Source organism: Rhinatrema bivittatum, chromosome 5, assembly GCF_901001135.1.
Source record: "Rhinatrema bivittatum chromosome 5, aRhiBiv1.1, whole genome shotgun sequence".
Classification (NCBI taxonomy): Eukaryota; Metazoa; Chordata; class Amphibia; order Gymnophiona; family Rhinatrematidae; genus Rhinatrema; species Rhinatrema bivittatum.
The window spans coordinates 189,235,954-189,262,869 of record NC_042619.1 but is presented as its reverse complement, the minus strand read 5'-3'; positions in this window follow the sequence as shown (position 1 = coordinate 189,262,869).

The following is a 26,916-nucleotide window of genomic DNA, read 5'->3' as shown; positions in this document are numbered from 1 at the left end:
CAGGATTTGAAGTCTACTCTCAAGTCACATGCTTTAAAGAAAGCCAGCCAAAATGCAAGCAGCAGCATAGAGGAGGGTCATAGGTAGTGAATGCCTCCATGTCTGTACATACAATGTGAGCCTTACAGAGGAACATAGAAAGAATAAAATAGCCATTCTTTATGAACTGGATGCCTATACCAGTCTTGTAAAAATTCATCGCCCATCGCCCGTTCCTTATTCCAATATTGTAAATATGTGTATTATAATGCAAATTAGTTTATAGTTTTAATTTTTATCCGATATGTACCATTCTATAATTGCTAGATCGTATAGATTGTTGCTAATTTAATGTTCTTTGTAAACTGATGTGGATTGTAAAGCTTGTTGCTAATTTAATGTTCTCTGTAAACCGAGGTGATGTTTCCCAACGTGCCGCGGTATATAAAAAACCCTTAAATAAATAAATAAAATAAAATATGAAAGTTACTGTAAATATTTGGGCTACAGCAAAGAAAGCGAGGATGATTCTGATGACAAGTTTATCATAAGTTTGAAAGAGAAAGCAGTGGCATGTGAGTATGGCCTACTGAATGATCTATTTATTTATTTATTTATCTACCTATTTGTTTATTTATTTAGTTAGTTAGTTAGTTATTAGCATTATATTGTCTGCCTTTTTGAAATTATGGCTTTACTCCAGGCAGTGTACAGCAAGGAAGTATATGTTAGCCCCCACCCTTCCTGACTCCAGCTGATTGTGTGGATTGATTTCAGACTGGAGAGAGGATGCCAGAGTTTGATCTTGACTCTCATTGCTTTTCTCCTGACCTACACTCCATTCCAATAAATTATGCATCTTACTTGTTTTTTATTCTCAGCAGCTTGGACAAGGAGAAGTTGTAAGTGTACTACAGATTTTTTTTTCCATCTAACTCCCTCTCAAGCTTCCCCCTTCCCAGTATTGAAAAGTTTTATCTCTACATGTGGGGATTTCAGCGGGGGGGGGGGGCGGAGGATGCTGGAGGTGCCTCCCACCAGAAGAGCATTTACCTCAGTCACAGGCACGAAGGAGCATGACTAAGGTGCTTGCTTATTTTATTCTGTTTGCTATTGACCTGGAAAAAGAACATGTGTTTTGGATAGGAAAATGAAGAAAGGATTGGGGATTCTTGTGGTGTGGAGGAGGGGGCATAGGACGTTTAGGAATGTAGGGAGAAAAATATTGGCATAATTCTAGCTATGAGAATGTAAAGTACGTGTATTATATCGTGGAGTGGTGGTGGTGGGGAGTGTTTTAAGAAGGATATGCTCAATTGTGGGGTTCTAAATGTGAGATCTTTGGCTAAGAAGGAAACATGTTTATATGCTTTTTTGTTATATGCTGGGTTGGATATGGTATTAATTAGGGGAAAATGATTATCAAAGTCTAATAGGGTTCCTTTCCTTTAATGTGTCCTCTAGATTTCTCCTTTCTACATAAGGATAGGGAGGGGAGGCGAAGGGGAGAATGGAATATGTTTTTAGAGCAGGATTTCCTGATTTGTAATTGCCATTTGCAGTTGTGGATGACTGACTGTAATGCTGTGCTTCTTAAAGTAGATGGTGTAGATTTTATATTGCCTTCCTTCCTTGGGAGTCCAAGTGTTAGCCTGCTCAGGAAATGATGTTGAAATTGAGTCTACAGTTTGCTTCTTTCTTAGTAGGGGATTTTAATTTACATTATGATAATTTAAGTTATGGGAGAGTACAGCGTTCCAGGGCACTTTTTCAATGTTGCAGATTAAAATAATTAGTGCTTGACTCGACCCACTAGAGGGGACATATTTTAGATGGAGGTGTTGTTTCAGACTATTTCTGTGAGGTGAATGATCTGACCTGGCATGATTTGTACCTGATACCATGGTCAGATCATAAGATTGTCCTTTTTTTCTTTTAGATGGCAGATTAAGAAAAGGAGAAACAATAAGTGGGAGGCAGAATGGATAGTGGGGTAGGAGAAGACATTATTATGTTTTTGTATTGCTAATGGATATTTTAATACCTGAAGTGATAAAGGAGATATACATATGTTATTGGAGTATTTGGAAAATGATTGTAAGTTTGGTGTTGGATGATAAAGTTCAGATGAAATGGATTACTATAAATAAGAAGTGGATGAGGTATTTATGCCAGAACGTAGAGCTGAGAAGAGTGTTCCAGCACTTAGGGGCGGATTTTAAGAGCCCTGCTCGCGTAAATCCGCCCGGATTTACGCGAGCAGGGCCTTGCGCGCCGGTGCACCTATTTTACATAGGCCTGCCAGCGCGCGCACAGCCCCGGGACTCGCGTAAGTCCCAGGGTTTTCTGAGGGGGCGTGTTGGGGCGTGTCTGGGGGCGGGGCCGAGCGGTGTGCCGTTTTCGGGGCGGGATGCGGCATTTCGGGGGCGGGCCCGGGGGCGTGGTTTCGGCCCGGGGCGGCCCGGGGGCATGGCCACGCCCGCCGGAACCGCCCCCGGGTCGCATCTAGGCACGCCAGCACGTCGCTGGCGCGCGGGGATTTACTTCTCCCTCTGGGAGGCGTAAATCCCCCAACAAAGGTAGGGGGGGTCTAGATAGGGCCGGGGGGGTGGGTTAGATAGAGGAAGGGAGGGGAAGGTGAGGGGAGGGCGTTAGCGAATTCCCTCCGAGGCTGCTCCGATTTCGGAGCGGCCTTGGAGGGAACGGAGGTAGGCTGCACGGCTCGGCGCGCGCCGGCTACACGAAATCTGTAGCCTTGCGTGCGCCGATCCAGGATTTTAGCAGATATGCGCGGCTACGCGCATATCTACTAAAATCCAGCGTACTTTTGTTTGCGCCTGATGCGCCTACAAAAGTACGCGAGGGCGCCCTTTTTGAAAATCTACCCCTATGAGCATATGTGGAGAAAGATTAAGTTACAGTCAGATTGTATAGGCTGGAGGAAAGTGGCCAATAGATACAGAAGGTATCTATTGCTACTGCTATTATAGGAAAAGATGAATCTATTAGTAGGGAGATCTTTATGGGGCAGATTTTTATTCTTACGCACGCAGGGTACATTTGTGTGCACTACCCAGCGCGCACAAATGTGCGTCCAATTTTATAACATGTGTGCGCTGCCGCATGCAAGTTATAAAATGCGGGGCCGGCATGTGCAAGGGGGTGCACACTTGTGCACCTTGCACGCACTGAGCCCTAGGGAGGCTCGATGGCTTTTCTGAACTTTTTTTCAGCTCCCCCCCCCACTTCCCCTCCTTTCCCCTATCTAACCCTCCCCCAGCCCTACCTAAATCCCCCCCACCTTTTGTTGTCAAAGTTACGCCTGTTCGAGGCAGGCGTAACTTTCGCATGCCAGCCGGCTGCCAGCGCACAAACCTCCGGCACGGCCGCTGTGCTGGAGGACTCGGGACTGCCCACGGACCTCCGCCCTGTCCCCGCCCCCTGACCACCCATTTTTGAAAGCCCTGGGACATACGTGCGTCCCGGGGCTTGCTCGCACCGCTGAGCCTATGCAAAATAGGCTCGGCGCACGCAGGGGTAGGTTTTCAGGGGTTACGTGCATATATTATGCATATAACCCTTTGAAAATCTACCCCTATTGTTGTTGCCTTTAAAGAAGAGAGATGATTTGGTAGGAATACAAGACTGTTAACTTTTCTTTGTTTTTTTAATGACAAGATTAAGGTTTTCAACCAACAATTACAATTGTATTGAAATAGTATAATTCAGGAGCAGAAAAGGGGAGAGTTCTGATAAATGAATGCTGTGGGTGTGCAGAATATTCTGTCAAATATAAAGCTTATGGGTAGCCCATTGGACCCTTTTCCATCACAATTAATAAAAAAAAATTCAGGAAAAAGATTAGCTTAGTTGACAGATTGAAATGCTGTCATTGAGGGGGGTTTGACTTCCAGAGAGTTTGAAAAGATATGTGGTAAAACTAATTTTGAAGAAATCTCATTTTGATCTAACAAAATGTGAAAGCTAAAAGCCAATTTATAATTTGACTTTTTCAGAGAAGATCATCATATAAACAGTCCTTGGTCAATTAGCTGAATGTTTGAAAGGTTCTACTGGTTTATCTGATACACTGTCAGGTTTTAGACTTGATCATGGCACAGAACTAGTAATGATGTCCTTAGGAGATAATGTCTTTTGCTAACTTGATGGTGATTGTTCAGTATTTTTTATCTTACTGGATCTTTTTAGTGACTTTAATCTGGTAGACCACCAGGAGGAGATTGCAGCGGATGGGCTTGAGTTGGCGTAATCATGGACTGCTTCCCTCTTGGAAGAAAGGGCACAGGTGTTGTAGGTGGCAGGGGCATATTTGCAACCAATGGTTTTACAAATGGGGGTTTCTTAGGGATCCTGCCTTTCATCCTTATTGTTTTTTTTTTTTTTTTGTTAAACAGATTTTATTAATTTTTCGCAAAAGAAACAGATCATGCAAACATACAGGGATGAGGGGGGTGGTGTTCCTTCACACCTTCTTCCTCTACAAATGTATCAAACAATATGCCCCAGACCAACCAACAACATTGTCCACATGCATCCTATAGCTGATTTCTTTCAGGAGCTGGATGTTACTGCATATATGTATGCAAATGATATCCAGGTTCTGGAGCCTATTGATTCAAGCATAGCTGCAACTATTGATCTGGTTAGTAACTATTTGACAAAGATCTCTTGTTAGATAAATGCTAGTAAATTCAATTTGAAAAAGGTTAAAACCAAAATTATTGGAATAGGGAGGTTGTTTGATGGCTTGTAGAACCGAATGGCATGGCCTGTATTGGATGGCTGTGTTATAGAAATTTTGGATATGTTCAAAATTTAAGGTCCATATTAGACTCCAACTTCTCTCTAGTATCTTACATCTCTCAGGTGGCTCGGCATGCTTACTTACATTTAGGAATTGTTAGGCAATCAGGCATATCGAGAGTCCAGGCAAGGGTCAATGACAGTCAGTGATGTAGCGTATCAAGAGTCCAGGCAAGAGTCAAACATGGTATCCATCCGAGGGAGAGGAAGAGGGATGGATATGGCTGAGGTAGGCTGGGCAGGCAAAGCAGAAGCAGACTGGGCAGACAAAGGCAGAAACAGACTGGGCAGATGAAGGCAAGAAGAAATATACACTACAAATGTAGTTGGACCTGTTGTTGAGGCAGGGTGTATTGAGGAAACTACCCTTATATAGGGAAATACCAGTGATGTCATCGGTAGAAGCCACAGGGACTTTCCCATTGCAGTCTCTTTAAATAGCCCAAGATCAGGTGCATTTGTGACACAGGGGAGGGGCATGGGTATCTGGAGTTGCAGCATGCTGCAATGCTGGGAAGAAAAGCGGCCAGCCAGGTCATAGAGGTGAGAGCGGTAGTTTGCGGGAGCAGTCGATCCACCGAATGCAACACACATATATATGCCCACACAGGAACACCCACATGCACAACACCCTCATAGACATGTTCACATCAACCTATATCCCAAATATGCTAAAACATATATATATATTTACCCCTTCATTCACACCCACATATGTTTCTTTACACACATATTCTCAAAGCTAAAGACCCCTAGCTTGTTTAGCCTTTATTTATATAGGAGGAGGCTCAACCCATTTAACATTTAGTTGTCCTTTCTGTACCTTTAAAAAGTTCTGTTATAACTTTCTCAGGATGGGGTGAACTATAACACCACTCAATATTCGAAGTGTGGACACACCATACAACAATACTGCAACACTGTAATATTCTCTGTTTTATTGGCTATTCCTCTCTGATTAACATAAGAACATAAGAAAATGCCATACTGGGTCAGACCAAGGGTCCATCAAGCCCAGCATCCTGTTTCCAACAGTGGCCAATCCAGGCCATAAGAACCTGGCAAGTACCCAAAAGCTAAGTCTATTCCATGTTACCATTGCTAATGGCAGTGGCTATTCTCTAAGGGGTAGATTTTGAAAAACTGTGCGATCGCGTACTTTTGTTTGCACAGCAGGCGCAAACAAAAGTACGCTGAATTTTATAAGATACGCGCGTAGCCGCGCGTATCTTCTAAAATCCTGGATCGGCGCGCGCAAGGCTGCCGATTTTGGGCAGCCGGTGCGCACCGAGCCGCACAGCCTGCCTCCGTTCCCTCCGAGGCCGCTCCGAAATCGGAGCGGCCTCGGAGGGAACTCTCTTTCGCCCTCCCCTCACCTTCCCCTCCCTTCCTCTACTTAACCCCCCCCCCCGGCCCTATCTAAACCCCCCCTACCTTTATCCATGAATTTACGCCTCCCGGAGGGAGACGTAAATCCACGCGCGCCAGCAGGCTGCTGGCGCGCCGAGACCGGATCCAGGGGCGGTTCCTGAGGGTGCGGCCACGCCCCGGAACGCCCCAGTCCGAAACCACACCCCCTGACCCGCCCCCGAAACGCTGCGCCCCGCCCCCAAAATGCCACGTCGTTCGGCCCTGCCCCCCGACACGTCCCCTTCCGAAAACCCCGGGACCTACGCGCGTCCCGGGGTTTTGCGCACACCAGCGGCCTATGGAAAATAGGCGCGCAAGGACCTGCTCACGTAAATCCGGGCGGATTTACGCGAGCAGGGCTTTTAAAATCCGCCCGTAAGTGAACTTAATAGCAGGTAATGGACTTCTCCTCCAAGAACTTATCCAATCCTTTTTTAAACACAGCTATACTAACTGCACTAACCACATCCTCTGGCAACAGATTCCAGTGTTTAATTGTGCGTTGAGTAAAAAAAAACTTTCTCCGATTAGTTTTAAATGTGCCCCATGCTAACTTCATGGAGTGCCCTCTAGTCTTTCTATTATCTGAAAGAGTAAATAACCGATTCACATCTACCCGTTCTAGACCTCTCATAATTTTAAACATCTCTATCATATCCCCCCTCAGGTGTCTCTTCTCCAAGCTGAAAATCCTAACCTCTTTAGTCTTTCCTCATAGGGGAGCTGTTCCATTCCCCTTATCATTTTGGTAGCCCTTCTCTGTACCTTCTCCATCGCAATTATATCTTTTTAGAGATGTGGCGACCAGAATTGTACACAGTATTCAAGGTGTGGTCTCACCATGGAGCGATACAGAGGCATTATGACATTTTCCGTTTTATTCACCATTCCCTTTTTAATAATTCGCAACATTCTGTTTGCTTTTTTGACTGCCGCAGCACACTGAACTAACGATTTCAATGCATTATCCACTATGACGCCTAGATCTCTTTCTTGGGTGGTAGCACCTAATATGGAACCCAACATTGTGTAATTATAGCATGGGTTATTTTTCCCTATATGCATCACTTTGCACTTATCAACATTAAATTTCATCTGCCATTTGGATGCCCAATTTTCCAGTCTCACAAGGTCTTCCTGCAATTTATCACAATCTGCTTGTGATTTAACTACTCTGAACAGTTTTGTGTCATCTGCAAATTTGATTATCTCACTCGTTGTATTTCTTTCCAGATCATTTATAAATATATTGAAAAGTAAGGGTCCCAATACAGATCCCTGAGGCACTCCACTGTCCACTCCCTTCCACTGAGAAAATTGTCCATTTAATCCTACTCTCTGATTCCTGTCTTTTAGCCAGTTTGCAATCCATGAAAGGACATCGCCACCTATCCCATGACTTTTTACTTTTCCTAGAAGCCTCTCATGAGGAACTTTGTCAAACACCTTCTGAAAATCCAAGTATACTACATCTACTGGTTCACCTTTATCCACATGTTTATTAACTCCTTCAAAAAAGTGAAGCAGATTTGTGAGGCAAGACTTGCCTTGGGTAAAGCCATGCTGACTTTGTTCCATTAAATCATGTCTTTCTATATGTTCTGTGATTTTGATGTTTAGAACATTTTCCACTATTTTCCCTGGCACTGAAGTCAGACTAACCAGTCTGTAGTTTCCCGGATCACCCCTGGAGCCCTTTTTAAATATTGGGGTTACATTAGCCACCCTCCAGTCTTCAGGTACAATGGATAATTTTAATGATAGGTTACAAATTTTTACTAATAGGTCTGAAATTTCATTTTTTAATTCCTTCAGAACTCTGGGGTGTATACCATCCGGTCCAGGTGATTTACTACTCTTCAGTTTGTCAATCAGGCCTACCACATCTTCTAGGTTCACCGTGATTTGATTCAGTCCATCTGAATCATTACCTATGAAAACCTTCTCCATTACTGGTACCTCCCCAACATCCTCTTCAGTAAACACTGAAGCAAAGAAATCATTTAATCTTTCCGCGATGGCCTTATCTTCTCTAAGTGCCCCTTTAACCCCTCGATCATCTAACGGTCCAACTGACTCCCTCACAGTCTTTCTGCTTCGGATATATTTTAAAAAGTTTTTACTGTGAGATTTTGCCTCTACAGCCAATTCTTTTAATTTTAATTTATAACATTCTATTTGCTTTTTTTCAGCACACATTGATCTGATGATTTCAATGTGTTGCCCTCAGTGTCCCAAGATCTTTTTCCAATGTGGTAACTCCTAATATGTAACACACCATTGTAAACCTATGTTTAGGATTATTCTTTCCCTATATGTATCACTTTGCAATTATGCATATTAAATGTATTCTTCCATTTGAATTCCCAGTTCTCCAATTTGGTAAGGCCCTCCTATATTTCTTCAAAGTATATTTGTACTATAACAACTATGAATAATATTTTCTCATTTGCAGATTTGATCACTGCTTGCTACTCCCTTTTCCTGATTGTTAATATGTTAAATGAAACTGGATGCATTATAGATCCCTATGATATTTCACTATTAACTATTCAACCATTGGAAAAACTGACCATTTAGGACTATTCTATCCTATTTTTAATCAATTATCATTTCACTATAACATATAGATTCCTATCCTACAATTCTTTCTCTTTGTAAAATAGTGCCTTAAGTACCTCCTAAACAGGATTTATAGAAAAGCATGCTGCCCCCCCCCCCAAAAAAAAAAAAAATAGCCTGATAGTTTGGTATCAATAGGATACTAAATTGGAATATTATTAGTGTGAGGTAGACAACAGAAGCAAAGAGGTAGAGTGATCAATAAGTCTACTTTCCTCTGGTAGGTAGGCTAAAAAAGATTAGTGAATCAGACCAAGAGTCTTAACATCCTCAATAGAGAATTATATTAATTTAATACATCTCAAAGAAAATAGTTCAATATCAGAATTGATGATTTGGCTTTTTTATTTATTTCTAGATACTGGGTTTATTTCTTATATATGAAACCTATAGTTTGGACAAACTTCAAACCACAATCTATGGGAGAGGCCTCATAACTCCATTTCTGAGCTGTACAATTTAGAATAACATGCCTCACAATTAAAGGGTCACTCAACAATGAGGAAGAGAGGCTGGAGCAGAAATTAAAATAGCATAACATAAAATAAACATGCACTATTAATATTTCAAGTAATATTAACAAAATCAGTGTATGCACATAGACATAACACATGTAGATTCTTATATTCTATAGGAAACAGAAATACATGGAATTATAGTAAAATAAGAATTTATTAGCATAGAAATATTAAGAATGTTAGCTTTTTGTAAGTTACAACAGGGTTGGGCTAATAACAGCTAGTTTTAAACTATATTAGTTTACCAAAATAAATCATTTTAGTCACCCTAGCTAGAAAATAATAACCATCTTTATCAGTATTACTAGATAAGTAATTTTCTTTAGGAGAATTAACCATCAGAAAATGTCTAGCTATCAGTACCTGCCTTCCATTGTTAGCAGCAACCAGCTGGAAGCTGCATTTAATGTTCTCACCTCATGACTACATTCCTGTATATATCTCTCTCACTGGTTCTACACAAAAGCAGCCATCTTTTATACTTAATTAAAAAGGTTAATTAGTATACAATCTCTTGCATTTTACTGGCTACTAGAAATGAATAAAAAATGTATTGCTTACCTAAGTGCTGATGCAAAGATATACTGTTTGTGAATTCAAATAACAATTAGTATTTCAGAAGCTGAACAAGAAAAGTTAATTATAATAAATTCTAGAATTCTCTGTTGCAGCATTGCCCACTTAAATGTGAATTTTAAAAGCCCAGTGAGAGCTAAAACTGGGATATATGTGAATATGTTGGGCTGGTGCACCAAGCGGATTTTAAAAGGTACCCACATACACTTGCACTAATAAAAAGTTCAGAAAAAGGGGTGGGGCATGGTCATGCTCTGGGCGGGCCATGGGTGTTCCTGGATTTCAACTTCAAATTTGCGTGTAAATGCTTCTGCGCACAGGTGCACACCTGGGTCCCCTGCCACGTAAATTTACTTCTGCTGTACAGGATGTATAAGTAATAACAAAAAGTAGATAGATCAGTGAGGTTTTAAAGGTAGGGGCTAACAGGGGAAATGGGAGGCTATTAAATTAGGTGGATTTGAAAATCCTATCCCTTACCTATGCAAACTGGGAGTAAACTGGGAAAACTGGAAATGGCATCATCATGCATGTCTACTAATATCCCCCCCCCCCCCTTACTCAGTAGAAGTGGCATTTGTACACATAGGCACATACCAATATAAGATTGTATGAACATGTGCATGCAGTCAGTCTATTTTATAACATGAACACCTATACATGTGTATGTTATAAAATGGCCACATCCCTGGATGTGGTACAAAAAACGTGTGCACATGTGCTCCCACTCACCTGTTTAAAAGTAACCATCCCTTTGCTACTATTGGTCAGAAGATGAGTTTGCCAATAGGACCATATACTTCTTAATTTGTATTGATGGTGATGACACCAGTTTTCCCCACTTATTAACATTTGGAAGGAAAATAAAGCTCTCAAGTACCCATCATAAATAAGGTTGATTACACTTTTTGAAATGAGCATAGAAACATGATGGCAGATAAAGACAATATGACCCATCTAGTCTAGCCATCCATTCAACTTATCTAGCCCTTACAATTCCCATCACCCCCTCTTAGATCCATCTGCTGGCTTCAACCCTTAGGCATTTCTTCTGTGACTGAGAAACAAAAGGACAGCAAAAAGTTGTTTACATGTTATAATTTGTCCTTTTAACATAGAAGTTGCAAATAGATTGAGAAATATTTAGCTCAATAAATGCTTCTACATGCCACTAAGTTACAATACCTTCAGAATAGATGGCAGTGTTTTCAGGAGAAGTTAAAAATGAGCCAAAAATCTCTATTTTCAGACTTTTTTCAAATTAGCTAATCACTGAATAGTACATGACTTCTGCATGTATACACCTCTCACTCAAAGCAATCAGGGATCTGTGACTTTGAGTATCTGTTTCAATAAATCAAAGAATAGCTTGTAATAAAAGTTAAAATTGAAACTTTGCCATGGGCTCTATTTTTTTTTTTGTTTGTTTGTTTGATGACCCTTTGGGATCATCATGACAAGGCCCTAGTCTTGCACCCTCTGAGCTAGGAAAGGAAGGGTAGTGGAGGGAAGGAGGATACTCCATTTCTGAACAGCTACTCCATTGAGGTTGCTAAAAGACCAGCCCCCTGCTGCTTATAAAATCAGGCTGCAGCATTTCTAGGTATAGTAATTTGGTTAAGAGTTAGAATGAATGGGAGTGTTTTTCTTGAGTTGTTGTCCTGTTTGGGTATTGGGTTACTAGTTTTGGCCAATACACTAGTGGGAAGGGGATCAGTGCCTGCCTGTGTGCTGGTTCTCTTTCTGATTAAAAGAGTTTTAGATGTTTTTCACTTTTTGGATTTTTACCTGTGAGAGCTCTGGTATCACTAGCTGGAGGAATTCAATGTATCCACTAGCTAGGTTAGATAAGGAGATAGAGGAGATTTCATATAGTGAATCACTGCAGGCACATTCCAGATTTTCTTCTTTTGTGTGAAGATTTTTTCTGAATTCCCAAGAGGAAGTTTTGGGCCACCCTTCCTGTTTGAAGAAGGGACATTTTCATAGAGAGGCTGTGTTCCCTCCTACTCAATGTTTCCTAAAAAAAAACCTTTTGAGTCAACTGAAGAAGACAACTGTGAGTAAGACCTAAATTTCTATTCTGAGGACACCCAATGGAGTCTACACCCTGGGAGAGAGACATTTAAGGTATCAATGGAGTCTGAAGCATTGATGTCAAGAAACCCCTTACCTTTTAAGAAAAGAACAATACCACCTGTTAAATCATCCTCAGTACAGAGCAGAAGAATGCAGACATAAACCTCTGATCTAGGATTTTGCTTTGTGTCTAGGATTTTGCTTAAATCCTAGACACACAAAGAGGAATAGAAAGCTAATATGTTTTCTCACAAACACAAAGCCAGAAGGGACCATGGTGACCTTCTCTTGAGATTACATTTCTTCAGCTTGAAGACCTGGAAAGCATCCCAGACAGCAGCCCAACACAAAGTACTTTGTAAGCAGATCATTTTTTATGATTTGTCATAAAAGAAAAGCACCAAGTTTTTTTTAAATATTTTATGTTAGTACTCAATTATTAAAAGCTTTAAGCTAGTAAAATAAACTACAGATAATTCCTATGTAGCTACATAGCTAAACAGGAAGACTGGGCATACAGTCAGCTAAACATAAACAGATGATATAAGCCTATGTTTATAAATTATTGAGTCTATAAGCCTCTGTTTATGAAATTATGAGTCTATACATTTCTACTTATAAATTTCAGAGTATCTGACTATATAAGTCTCTGTCTATAAATTTCTGAGTATCTCTGTCTATAAATCTTTGTTTATAAATTTATAAACAAGTAAAAAGGTATAAATATGATGTGAATTGTGAGCTTGGGGCTGCTATCTTTTTCCAACTGTGCTGTGACATGGGCATTAAACAGCATAGATAAGATAAACATTTTTTTTCTTTCTGTATCCATTTTAGAAAAGCTTTATCAATTTACTCATATATAATAAATAAGCATATTCTTTTACTGAATATTCTTTTGTATGATTATTGAGTTCTATCCTTTTAAAATAATTATTGTTCTTATGCTAATACATTAACTCCTATGTGGAATGACGTGTAGAGCCAGGAGAGAGAGGTTATCTATAAGGGTATTCCTTGTTAATGATATTCACTTCCAGCAGTACCTGGCAGAGCAAACCCAAGATAAAGGGAGACTATACTGAGGCTGTAATTCTTTCACCAATCAGTATTTTTGGAAGGGGTTTATCATCCAAGGATGCCCTATCTGACTGGGAACTTTGCTTGTTTAAACCATAGAGGGTGAGATTTTCCCTGCCTATGCTAAGAGATGCTTGCACAGATAAGTTGGAAAACTGTAAATTTCATCTTATCGAGACCAGACCTGTTGTGAAAGTGCCATTTCTAACATTTAGAGAACTCTGACAGTAAAGATTTAATTTTGGAATATCAATCTGAGTCTCCAGAGCCTTTTTTGGTGCTCACATCCCTTTAAAACTAACACCCCCCTCCCCCCCCGGGCAACAAATTGAGAGTCACCCAAGCCATTTTGGACCCTGGAAGATTTAGTCCTCACCCCCATTAGAAAAAGAATAACTATCCTGGGGCCCTTGAACTATGTCAGATTGGGAGAAAGTTAAAGGATAAGCCCTAGGAACCTTATTTATTTATTTATTTAAGATTCTTATCTATCGACCTTCGTAGGTACATCATGCTGGTTTACATTGAACATTGTTAACAGTGAATGAAAGTAACATGAAACAAGGGCTGGGGCAAAAGGAATTAAGGAAATGAAGGCATTTTACGAAATATGGTACAACGCGGTGAATAACTATAAGGCATATCAAGATATATGGAGAACACAAACAATAGCAATATGAGCACATGGCTTAGGGGGGCATATAGCATAGTGAAGAAAGGATGGGAAGTTATAAGTCCATGGAGCGAGGCCTGAGCGGTGTGAGGGTCAGATTACAAGGGGGGGCATAAAAGAGGGTGAAATTATAATCTGAAATGTGCGGAGTGAGTTGGGTGGGGGAGAGGGGCAGTTAAGGGTAAGCTTGTTTTAAAGAGCCATATTTTGAGTTTTTTCTTAAATTTATGAGTGCATTGCTCTTGTCTGAGATTGGGAGGCATGGTGTTCCAGGTGAAGGGGCCAGCAATGGATAGGGCACATTCTTTTGTGGTGTTGAGATGGGAAAGCTTTGGAGAAGGGGTGTCTAGAGTGCCTTTATAAGTGGATCTGCTTGGTCTGTTGGCAATGTGGAATTGTATGGAGTCATTCAACCAGCGCATGTTCTGGTAGTGAAGGGTTTTGTGTAAGATAGTGAGTGTTTTCTAGATTATGTGGTAGGAGATGGGGAGCCAGTGAAGATCTCTGAGGATAGGGGTGATATGGTCTATTTTTCGGGTGTTGGTAAGAATTCTGGCAGTGGAGTTTTGGAGAGGTTTAATAGTGGCTTTGGGTAGACCAAGGAGTAAGGAATTACAATAATCAATTTTGGAGAGTATAGTGGCTTGTAGTACAGTACGGAAATCATTAGTCTGGAGGAGTGGTCTGAGTTTTTTCAAGATGTTAAGTGTAAAATAACATTCTTTCATCATTGAGCCGATTAATTTTTAAGGTTGAGGTGCCCTATGTGCCTTATGTGCCTCTGCCCTCCTGGCCCATAAACTGGAAAAGGGGTTTTATTTTATTGATACATTAGAAGACATTTTAAGCCTTTGTACTGACTTTTAAACTTACTTAGAAGCTACTGTGTAAAAGAGTTTGAAAAATATACCTTGTGATTTCCCATTGGTTATAGAGCAATACTTAAAGCCATGCCAATGAGCAAGGCTGCATTTTTCCCACAGAAGTGTTGTTTTGAATATATTGCCCAACCTGTCAACACACTTTTACCTGTGAAGTAAAGAGGTATTATGGGGGCTGATGGTGGGGAAGAGAGAGGAACAATACATACAAGTTTGCATGTCGCAATCTGTCCAAGCATTTCTCAATGGACAAATTATAAGCTGAGAAAGCAGGTACAATTGGCAGGTAATTTTTTCCTGAGGCAATAGTCAAAGCAAAAACCTGTGCAGGCTTTCTTTTTGATTACTGGCACAAATCCTGTGGGCAAAAATTAAATTGTTATAGAGAAAGGGGTATCAGAAAAAAAGATTTCACACTACACTGTATAGCTACAAATCTCAATTGTAATTATTTAACCCACAAGGACATTTCTTTTCTTTATTTTTTATGCAGTACTAAACTGTCTCAGTGTTAAAAAAAAAAAAAAAAACCAAAACATAAATAATGAGAAAACTAAATTAAAATTGTCAATGAAAATATAAAGAGCCAGAATCAATTTATATAAATAATGAAACACACTACCATGTTTACCATAGGATTCCTTACATTTTTTCACAATAAATATATTAGTAGCTGTTTCTAAATAGGTAATTATTTTCAGAGACGTTAGATAAACCATAATATTGCCACTACTAGAAGCAATGAATTGGAATTGCTTGTTTTAATTTTCTGTGTTAAAGTCATGAAACCTTAACAATATTTTCTTTTAAATATCATGCAAATAATTTACCATATTATGTAGTCAAATTCGTTTTTATCTTGTCTTGAGGTAGACATATTCAGTGCTTTGTTCTGGACAATCTGTTTTCTTAGGTACATCGTAACATCAAGTATGTACAGCTGCCATCATTCCAATAATTGATCATCAGTTGTAAAGGCCTTTTAATTAAATTGCTGCATCTTGGGCAACTGTATTGATATTCCTGTTGTTTATAGGCAGAACTGGATGGATGATTGTTTTAGGATTGCTGAATTTTTCCTGTGTCATTCAACACTGTCAAACACCATAATAATACATAGAAAGAAGGACAATTTTTTCCACCACTCAGTACTGATTATGGGCCTTATTTTCTAAATGTATCACACGCGGTAAGGGATGTTTCGCACGTAAAATGTCCCTTTTCGCGAGCGATACCAAAATGGGGGCGGAGTCGGCCCCGGAAGAGGAGGAGGAGTCGGGGCGTCACCGGGGCCGACTCCGCGAAGCCGCCGTGGACGACGAAAAGGTAAAGCCCTTTTCGCGTCCTATTTCGCTCCCAATAGCTACACCTCCTATGGTGGCGCTATTGGGTGCGAAAGTGGCAGCGATCGCACTGCGACGGTGCAATCGCTGCCGGCTAGCGCAGGCCCACCCCCCGTTTCGGCCCCCGCCCCTAATTTCTAAAGTATCGCAGGCCTGTGATACTTTAGAAAATGAGGCCCTATGGTTGTTACTGCTTCTGTAATCAGTGTATTAATTTAATGAATATAACACAAATGAATATGATAATGTTACATAAAACTAGCAAGCCAGAGAAAACTTCAAGTGTCTTTTTTCTATCATCATTCCTAATTACTCATCTCTTTCTTTCATCTCATAACTATAACTAGTATTAAGACTGTTAAACTACTTAATTATACAGCTACTGAAGACCTGATTTTCCAAAATTAAATGTGGTCTCTGGAGGACAAATATTGGAAACTATTCAGGTTTGGCTAAATTGTGACTATTACAAAAAGAAATATTCACAAGGTATGCAGAAAAAAATAAGATACCTGGAAAAGCTTGATAAAATATATTTTATACTCACAGGAAAAGCCACTTTTGAAGGAGTGTGGTTAGCAGAAGCTGCATCTGCTAGTTTGCAGGGAAAGTGGGCACAAATCTCACAAATAAATTTGTTTAAGGGTTGAACTATTACTGTGTTTATATATTTACATCATGAGTTAATCTTCTTTATTTATTTATTTAAAAATCTTTTCTATACCGTCGTTAAGTTATATTCCATCACAACGGTTTACATTCAGGCACATAAATTGAAATTGTTAAATGTGTACAGTAGTACATTCTAAGAAGTGGCAATAGATACGGTTATATCATGTCATTAAAAAATTGTATTTGTTGAATGAGGTAAATCTTGACCATATATACATGTAAGTTACTTATTTATAGGTATAATTCTCGTGGTAGCGCGCAGAAATGTAGGCTGTGCGTGTAGGTTTTAAAATCCGGCCCATAGGGTAGACTTTTTAAAAATATGCGCGCGCATCCAGTTGTGCACACTACCCGTCGCGCACATATGGACGTGTGATTTTATAACATGTGCGCACCGGTGCATGCATCTTATAAAATCAGGGGCAGTGCACGCAAGGGGGGGTTTGAATTTGGCAACTTTCGCATGGTGAGGCATCACAGCCTTCCCCATTTCCTTCCCAGTCTACTCCAATTAAGGAGTGGACTGGGAAGGAACTTCCCTACCCATACCCTAGCCTCCCTTCCCCTTTCCCTCTCCTCCCCAGCCCCTAAACCTAATCTGCCTTTCCTATTTTTTTTTGTTCTTTAAGTTGCTGCTCCTCCAGAGCAGAAGCAACTTGCATGCACTGGCTGACTTCTGGCGCGTGCTTCCCAGGCACAGCAGCAAATGACCGCTGTACTGGTGCCTTCAGCCCCGCCCCTCCTTGCCCCCCAGACCACCCCTCTCCACCCCCCAGACTGCCCTCTTTTCAGGCCCTGGCACTTATTCATGTACTGGGGTTTATGCGCATGGCCGGACCTGTTTAAAAATTGGCCCGGTGCATGTAAGGCCTGGCCATGCACGTAAACCCAGGGATTTATACACACCATGGTTTTAAAATCCTGCCGATGGTTTAAAGGAAGGTATATTCCAACTACAGTGACAAAAACAGGGAAATTAGAATATCCCAACAGAAAGGCTGTAGTAAATGTTAAAGTAACTCAGATGGATTTAATAAAGAATCTACAGTTACAAATGACTCGAGAGTCTATATCTTCTGCTAATAAGGAAGTTGAGAACACAAATATAAATAGAAATTTGATATTGAAGAGCCACATTCAGGAGTGAACATTGTCATGTTCTGATTGTGACAAAAGTTTCAATCGGAAAGTAAATTTCACAAGAAATAAAAAATTCCACCCCACAGCAAGCTCAAGTTCAATTATGGACTGATATAAAACCTCATGTCACAAATTTGGGAGGTTATTTTCTAAAGGTTTATCGCATGCATTAGGGCCCTAACGCATGCACTAAACCCCTATCGCATGCGAAAAGGCCCTATTCGCATGCGATAGGATGTAAATTAGCTGGAGGGGAGGAGTCAGGGCGGGGAGAGGGAGGAGTCAGCCGCAGCCCCGCTGCTGGCGAGAATGTGAGGAACATTCTCGCCGGCAGTAGCATGGAGAATAGCACCACCTTTTACGGTGGCGCTATTCATGTGAAAGGCTGCAGCTGGCCGCACTGCAGTCGGTGAAATTGCACCACCATGATGCAAATGGCTGTGGCCTTCGCAGGCCCCCCCCCCTTCACCACCTGCCCCCTTTTTCACGGGATTCATCATTCCGTGAGGAATGATGAATCCTGCCCATGGTTCCCTCTAAGGTGAGCACATGAGCAATCCCTCATACATTTGTAAGCATCGCTCACTACCTTTGCTGTTGCCCAGGTAGAGTGTCCAGCAAGCTAGGTGGAGAGAAAGTTGCCCAAATCTCCTCTTGGAGTGAGTTTCCTCACTCCGACGGCCAGCAAATCTTCACTAGAGACCACTGTTCTTTCCGTAGGTCTCATGTGGAATGCGAAAGTGGCCCCCAACCCCCGATGCTGATACCTAATCCCCACCCCGAGTTAGTAGGTGGCCCTCCCATAGGGATTAAAATACCTGTCTAGGGCACAGGCACTATAGTAAGGTTCTCTCTCTCTCTCTCTCTCTCTCTCTCTCTCTCTCTCTCTCTCTCTCTCTCTCTCTCTCTCTCTCTCTCTCTCTCTCTCTCTCTCTCTCTCATGGGCTGCCGTGGACTGCGATGATTGAAGTGCACAAACCGGCAAATATCGTGTGCGGTGCTAATGTTTTCGCCATTCGCCGCATGCGATGTTTCCCCACTGCATGAAAGAAGCCTCATTTGCATTGGTAACGCCCCCTAATGCGTTACCAATGCGATATTGGAAAATGAGGCCCTTAGATTGTAAGCCCTCTGGGGACAGGGAAAATAACTACAGATGTGATGATCGAATGTTGGTATATAATTAATAAATAAATAAATTTACGAGATCTGTAATAGTGAGGCAGTGCAAATATTCAATCAAGTGTTCCAGTGGTAATTAAAGTAGCAGAACATGAGCACTCATGTGTAGCTTTAGCTTAGTGGTTAATTAAACATGTGACTAAATCAAAAATCTTTTTATTTTTGTTAAAAATATTGTATTATTTATTTAAACACAATGAAATGAAAACATCAAATTATTTTTTAGAATATGTATTTAGCAGAAAACCACAGTCCTTTAGTAAATCAATGGTCCAATGCAGGACTGAATCGTCTTCATATTATTTGTATCCAAGCAAACATCATTGCCACTGTGTGTTTGCAAACTGCGAGTGAAAACTCTTCATTGGCATCAATTGTTTTAGTTCTTAAATGCCCTGAAAGCAGGATTGTAAACAACTCCTCTAGACAAAAGGTCCTTTGATTTACCCTGAGAAGGCTTCATCATGAGAAGCAGTTCAAATGAGGTGACTGGACCATTTATGCTAAAAATAAAATATCCTGATTAATTGCAGCCCTATTAAGCATATTAAAGTTTACAAGTATTATATAAAAAAATCAAATGAATCTAACCTGCCATTTACAATGCTTGTAATTTCACTTAGCTATAGATCATCAAAGCATATTCAGAAGTGATGCAATTTTGAATTAGACAATCTGCAACAATTCAATATCACTAAGGAGCAGAAGGGGTGGTTTTCTGCTGAAATGGGTGTGAAAGCATTGGTTAAAAAAGCAAATATAACAAGGGTGGCCAACTCCCATCCTTGAGAGTCACAAACTGGACTGGTTTTCAGGGAATCTACAATGAATACACATGTGATAGATTTGAATGCACTGCCTCCATCATTTGCAAATCTATCTCATGCATATTCATTGTGGGAATCAGAAAACCTGGTCTGTTTGTGACTCTCAAGGAACGGAGTTGGCCACTCCTGAAATGTAATATCAGGGATTAGGGATGCACATCTGCAAAATTTCAGTTTGTATCTTTTTTCATTGGAGGATTTTTTTTTTTTATTCAATTTCTTTAATATTTTTTTGGTTCAGCTTGTTTTCCAAACAAAAAAACAATGGACAAGGAAAAAAAACCACATGATTAAAAGTTTAAAAAAAAACCTGAGGCCTAGTCTCTTTGCCAGTGGTTCAGGCCCATCTTGGCACCAGGTCAAAAGAACAGCACTGGGACAATGCAGAGGCCAGGAACCAGCATCAAGTGCTAGAATCAGTGCTTGTGTACTTCACTAAGGTGTGCTGCAAGTGCCAAAGCCTATAACCACTGCAAGGCCTTATCCTGAATTTTAGTTTGAGTGCTGAAGCCTAGGCCTCAAGTCTTGGCACTGAGGTCTAGTCCTGGTGCCATGGCCAAGATCTAGTACATAGGCCCCAGCGCTATGGCCTAGTCCTGACACTTATACCTAGATCTGGCACTGGGGTCTGACCCTGAAGCCTGTCCTTCTACTGAGGCCTAGGCCTGGTCAGGGCCCAGTGTTAAAGCCTAAGCAACCATTGGGATATTACCCAGAAATCTGGTCCTGGCAGCATGGCCTAGGCCTGGCAACATGGCTCTGCCCTGATCTCTGGTTCTAGCACTTAGACCTAGGCCTAGGCCAGGCTCATTTTGAAAGCCTAGGCCTGATATGAGGCTGTTGGAGTGCAGAGGTCTAGGCCTAAGCCTGGCCCTGGCCCTGAGTCCTGGTCTTAGCACCAAGAATAAGGAATAGCAATGAGAACATAAGAACATGCCATACTGGGTCAGACCAAGTGTCCATCAAGCCCAGCATCCTGTCTCCAACAGTGGCCAATCCAGGCCATAAGAACCTGGTAAGTACCCAAAAACTAAGTCTATTCCATGTTACCGTTGCTAATGGCAGTGGCTATTCTCTAAGTGAACTTAATAGCAGGTATTGGACTTCTCCTTCAAGAACTTATCCAATCCTTTTTTAAACACAGCTATATTAACTGCACTAACCACATCCTCTGGCAACAAATTCCAGAGTTTAATTGTGCCTTGAGTAGAAAAGAACTTTCTCCGATTAGTTTTAAATGTGCCACATGCTAACTTCATGGAGTACCCCCTAGTCTTTCTATTATCCGAAAGAGTAAATAGCCGATTCACATCTACCCGTTCTAGACCTCTCATGATTTTAAATACCTCTATCATATCCCCCCTCAGCCGACCTCTAAGCTAAAAAGTCCTAACCTTTTTAGTCTTTCCTCATAGGGGAGCTGTTTCATTCCCCTTATCATTTTGGTAGCTCTTCTCTGTACCTTCTCTATCATAATTATATCTTTTTTGAGATGCGGCGACCAGAATTGTACACAGTATTCAAGGTGCGGTCTCACCATGGAGCGATACAGAGGCATTATGATATTTTCCGTTTTATTCACCATTCCCTTTCTAATAATTCCCAACATTCTGTTTGCTTTTTTGACTGCCGCAGCACACTGAACCGACGATTTCAATGTGTTATCCATTATGATGCCTGGATCTCTTTCTTGTGTTGTATTACCTAATATGGAACCCAACATTGTATAACTATAGCATGGGTTATTTTTCCCTATATGCATCACCTTGCACTTATCCACATTAAATTTAATCTGCCATTTGGATGCCCAATTTTCCAGTCTCACAAGGTCTTCCTGCAAATTATCACAATCTGCTTCTGATTTAACTACTCTGAACAATTTTGTGTCATCTGCAAATTTGATTATCTCACTCATCGTATTTCTTTCCAGATCATTTGTAAATATATTGAAAAGTATGGGTTCCAATACAGATCCCCGAGGTACTCAGCTGCCCACCTCCCTTCCACTGAGAAAATTGTCCATTTAATCCTTCTCTCTGTTTCCTGTCTTTTAGCCAGTTTGTAATCCATGAAAGGACATCACCTCCTATCCCATGACTTTTTACTTTTCCTAGAAGCCTCTCATGAGGAACTTGTCAAACACCTTCTGAAAATCCAAGTACACTACATCTACCGGTTCACCTTTATCCACATGTTTATTAACTCCTTCAAAAAAGTGAAGCAGATTTGTGAGGCAAGACTTGTCTTGGGTAAAGCCATGCTGACTTTGTTCCATTAAACCATGTCTTTCTATATGTTCTGTGATTTTGATATTAGAACACTTTCCACTATTTTTCTTGGGTGGGGGAGTTGGTGGGTATTATGTTGGGGTCATTGAGCCTTTGTGAGTTTCTTGTTGGGAGGCATTATGTATATCACATGATATTAATTATAGGAGTTGAGTGCTGATTTGGGTGCAAATTGCATGTCCCCCCAACCATAAAGAAGTTTGACTGCCCCTACCAGCAGTATCTTTTGCTGTCTCTTACAGTTGCTCACAGAACAGCATGCTCGTAACCAGACTACCAAAATCAGAACTTTTTCTAAATATATGGTCCAGAGACTGCTGACGAGGAATCACTGATGAGTGCTGTGCTGCACCAGTGCCCCTGCTCTGCATTGATGCTAACTTTTACTGACTCTGCTTTCTTCTGCCAATACACCATAAGAACAAAGATGAGACATGTGACAGCTTCTAGTTCAACTTGAAATTCTTGCCCAAGCCTGCTTCTGGTTTCCACCTGCTAGCAAAATGTATCTTTTATCTTGACCATGGTTCTCCTGGTCTTTTCACTAGTACCATCAATGCTGCAGTGTGTAGGAAAAGCCTTTTGTCTTATAACACTCATTTTGGTGAAGGACACCTTCAGCAGTTGTGGAGGTGGTCAGTAGCACTGCTACAGCTCCAGAATGACATACAATCCAACAGGTTTCACAACTGGAGAACAGTCCTAAGGGGAGATTTACACACAGTAGAAAGTTTGTACCTTAAATGTAGCTCCAAAATCAAAGTTATTCAAGAGTCCAAAAAAGTCACTAAATGTCAGAAAATCACAATAAAGATATTTGTCCAAATAGACAAAAGAAAATCTTGAAAGGCAGGTAGAACCAAAAACAGTCACTCACAATTGTTAGACAGTTCACTATCCAGAGAGCAGAACACCTCTTAAATTGCAACAAAATTCAGTCTTTATCCAATGTTAGTGGGGGTTTAAGGTATGTTTCTATAACCATAGATCTTCCTGTTACCTTCTCTGTAGGCTTCCCCAGCAAGAATCAAACCGTTTTTTCTTAGAGCTTGGGTCCCTCTGGATTGGCTCTCAGAGATCTTGGACACAATTCCTCACCCTGCACTGAGACTTCACACCTGGAAGGCTGCTCTCACTATAATGACCATAGCAACTAACCTCGGGTCTCTAGGTGGCCGTCCATTGAGCTCAATCTCCCCAGAGCCACTTCATCCTCTTTGTGCCTTAGCTTTTAAGAGGGAAAGTAATAAATCTCTTTTAGTTCTTCTTTAGGTCTCTTCCACTCTTTTCTTTCCCTTTTGTTCTAACCTCACTTCCTCTCCCCTCTCTACTCTTTCTTATTTTACCCCAGGGCTTCCCAAACCTGTTCTGGGGAACCCATAGCAAGTCCGATTTTCAGGATATCCACAATGAATATGCATTAAATAAATTTGCATGCCATGAAAACCCAGTCATGCAAATTTATCTCATGAATATTCATTATGGATAACCTGAAAACCTGACTGATTGTGGAGCCCCCATGACAGGTTTGGGATCCCTGTCTTACCCTTTCTGCTCCATATATACTTCTATTCCTCCTATGTTTCTCCCTTCCTCTCTTTCCCACTTTCTTTTTCATCCACTCTTCTTTCTACTATGCTTTCTTTCCCCTTCCCCCTTTTGCCCAATCCTTCCCAACCTCTTTCCTTTTTTGCACTGTCAGATGTCTCTTCTCCATGTGGTTCTCTCTTCCCTCCCACCTATTCTTTTCCCTTTACTTGTTCCTTCCCCTTTTTTTCTCCACTTGCTTTTTCTCTCCTCATTTAGAGGCTGATGTAATAAGGTGCGCTGAAGCTGCCGCATGTTTGTGTGCCTATATGCGTGTTTGTACATGTGTTTTCCCATGCAAAGCCCTATACGGGTATGTAAAAAGGGTTTTGTGTGCGGGAAAAAAGTACGTACAAGAATGCTTATAGACCCTTGATTTTTCTGCTTGAGTGCATGTTAATGGCATGCAAAGGAGTTGATTATTTACAGGCAATGCAGGGAGCTGTGCTAACAGGGAGATAGGGTTAGTGTGTGGTTTTTCATGCAGGTTTTTAGCGCCTAGGTCAGGGCAGGAGGTAAGTGAAAGTGCTAGTGTGGAGACCGGTTTTTTGATGCTTTTGCGGATCAGCCAAGTGGCAGACGGAACAGGTAGAGAGAAGGCAACTTCTCAATGAGGCATAATCACCGATCTGCATTTCACACTCTTGCCAGCGGTCGAGTCGGATCATGATGGGGTTAGATATTGCTCTACCTACCTTCACATCAACTTCTGGACAACTAATTTATTAATTTTTTGGAAAAAGAAAGGCTTTCTCCCAGAGAATCAATTGCAGGCATTCTCACACCGATGTGTGTCCATGTGGGTTTCTGCACAGATGTTTGCACATTTTACTATATAGAACCATTAGCATGCAATTACTACATGCATCATGGCATGTATGTTTAGTGTACATGGATTTTATGCATGTATCTAATAAGCATGTGTGGCCTTTATTACATTCCATGCTTCTGCTGGTTTTTGCTGTGTGTGCCAAAAAAAATCTGTGCACAAAAATCAGCATGGATTTTAGCATGGGTCTTATTACATTGGCCACTTAGTGCTGTACCACTCCAGCAGTGCAGCATAGGCAGCTGCCAGGGAACATACAGCACACATATGGGTATTCTGGTATATTATCTCCACTTCTTACTACTACCTATGGTCCCATACACTCAAACTGAAGGCAATAGTCAGAGGGAAAAGATGGGAGCAGCAGCAAATGAGATACAAATGTCTTCTGTCTTTTCCTGAGGATGCTACCTGGGGAATGTAAGAGAAGGAGGGAGAGTCAAGGTTGGGCAAATACATTTTCAGGGAACACCTGCCAGCCCTTGCCCTCTCAAGCATAGAGATGAATATGGCCTGATCATGCAGTTTTTGAGCTGTGTCAGAGAAAATGTATGTGTGTGTATCTAATCCTGTTTGTAAGTTTGCAAGAGAGGATGGGAAGAACTTGTTTAAGCTTAGAGCAACTGGATTTCTTTTGTGAAGAGTCATTTCAACAGCCCAATTTAACACTTTTAAGTTAAGGATATTCATGTGATGAACAGAAGCTACACCAGTCTTGTGAGTGATTATGTTTACCATGTGAAAAGACACAATAATTAACATATGTGCATATTAGGATGCAGAACGTTTAAGTTACTGCCATTGCTGTCTAGCAGAGTGCAGAAAATCTAATAGTCCTTGAAAGAGTTGAATTTATAATTGATACAGGAGTAGGAGCTACAGAATTGACAAAGATTCGATGAAAATGATTACTGATATTTTGTGGCAAAGTTTCTGCAGTATAATGTAACAATTTATCAAAAAAATATTGTCTAAAGCAGCAGTGACTTTTATTTAACTCAATTTAATATGATATGCTATATCAAATTGTATGAACATACAAAATCTCACTTCAAGACAGCAACAATAGTGTTCAAATGAATCAAAACATGAGATCTCACTGCATGTAGGGTATCTTATAATAGACTTAATGAACCATCATTTATTAGCACATGGACCACAATATTGTTTGTCTTATGTCCACTCATTGTGCACTCCAGGTTGTAATCATCAGGTCAGATAGTAATGAGTCCTGAATCTTAATCACAGAAATTATTTTCTTTAAAATTTTCTATGCAAACAAAAACATATAAATCCCATATTTCATACGTATACCTCAATAATTTCTTAAGTCATTTAAAGCATAAGGAGGACTCAAAAAAGTGTTCTCCTCACACTGCTTTTCCATCAACTGTGTCTGCATGTACAAATCCCAATCACTTATCTTAGTAAATAAGAATCTTCCCCTTCAAGATTGAGGAACTAATGAGTCAGTGAAAGTAAATCAAAGCCCGACACTGCAGCGTTTCAAGTAATCTCTTCCTCAGGGGACTAAACCCTCAAAATACATCTTATTCTTGACTGAATGACAGATGCATGCAAATCTTTCATTGTATAGAACTACATTTTATAAGCAGTGATTTATGAAATGATTACTGTATGCACACAAAACATGGGATTTATGTATTTGCATAGAAAATTCTAAAAAAAATAATTTTTGTGACCAATGTTTGAACTTAAGACTTTCTGACCTGATGATTATAACCTGGATTGCAAAACAAGAGGACAATAAGACAGAAATTTTCATTATTGCAGTCTATGCTGTAATATATGATAGTTCACTATGGGGTCGATTTTCAAAGGAATGTGCATGGTTCCTGGTGTGTGCACATGGACACAGCTATTTTATAACGCAAATGCGTCATAATATACAATATCCGTGTGCACATATATGGTGAATTTTTTTTATTTATATTTTATTCAGATTTTAAACAGATTTTAGATTGCAAAAAAATCAAGAAAATCATCTTAGATACAAACTGATGTAAAGGAAACCATCACATCAGTATTAGTACATAAGATTCTTAGTCCTCAGTATTGGGAGGATTAAAAAAGGAAATAACCACATGGTTATAATCATAAGATTTAGTATAATCATACTGAAAAAGAGAAAATTACAATTTCTATGCAGTCTTTAACCTCAACTCTGCTCCTTATCAGTCAGGAATGTCTCAAGATGGGTGGGTTCTTGGAATATAAATTTATTCTTTTGTAAGACAACTAAACATTTGCATGGGAATTTTAAAAAGAAAGCGCTCCAAGAGATAAGACCCTTGGCTTCAATAACAAAAATTGTTTCCTCCTTGAGTACTACAGGCCACATCAGGGAACACTTGGATTTTTTTCCACAAAAGAGAAAATCTTTAT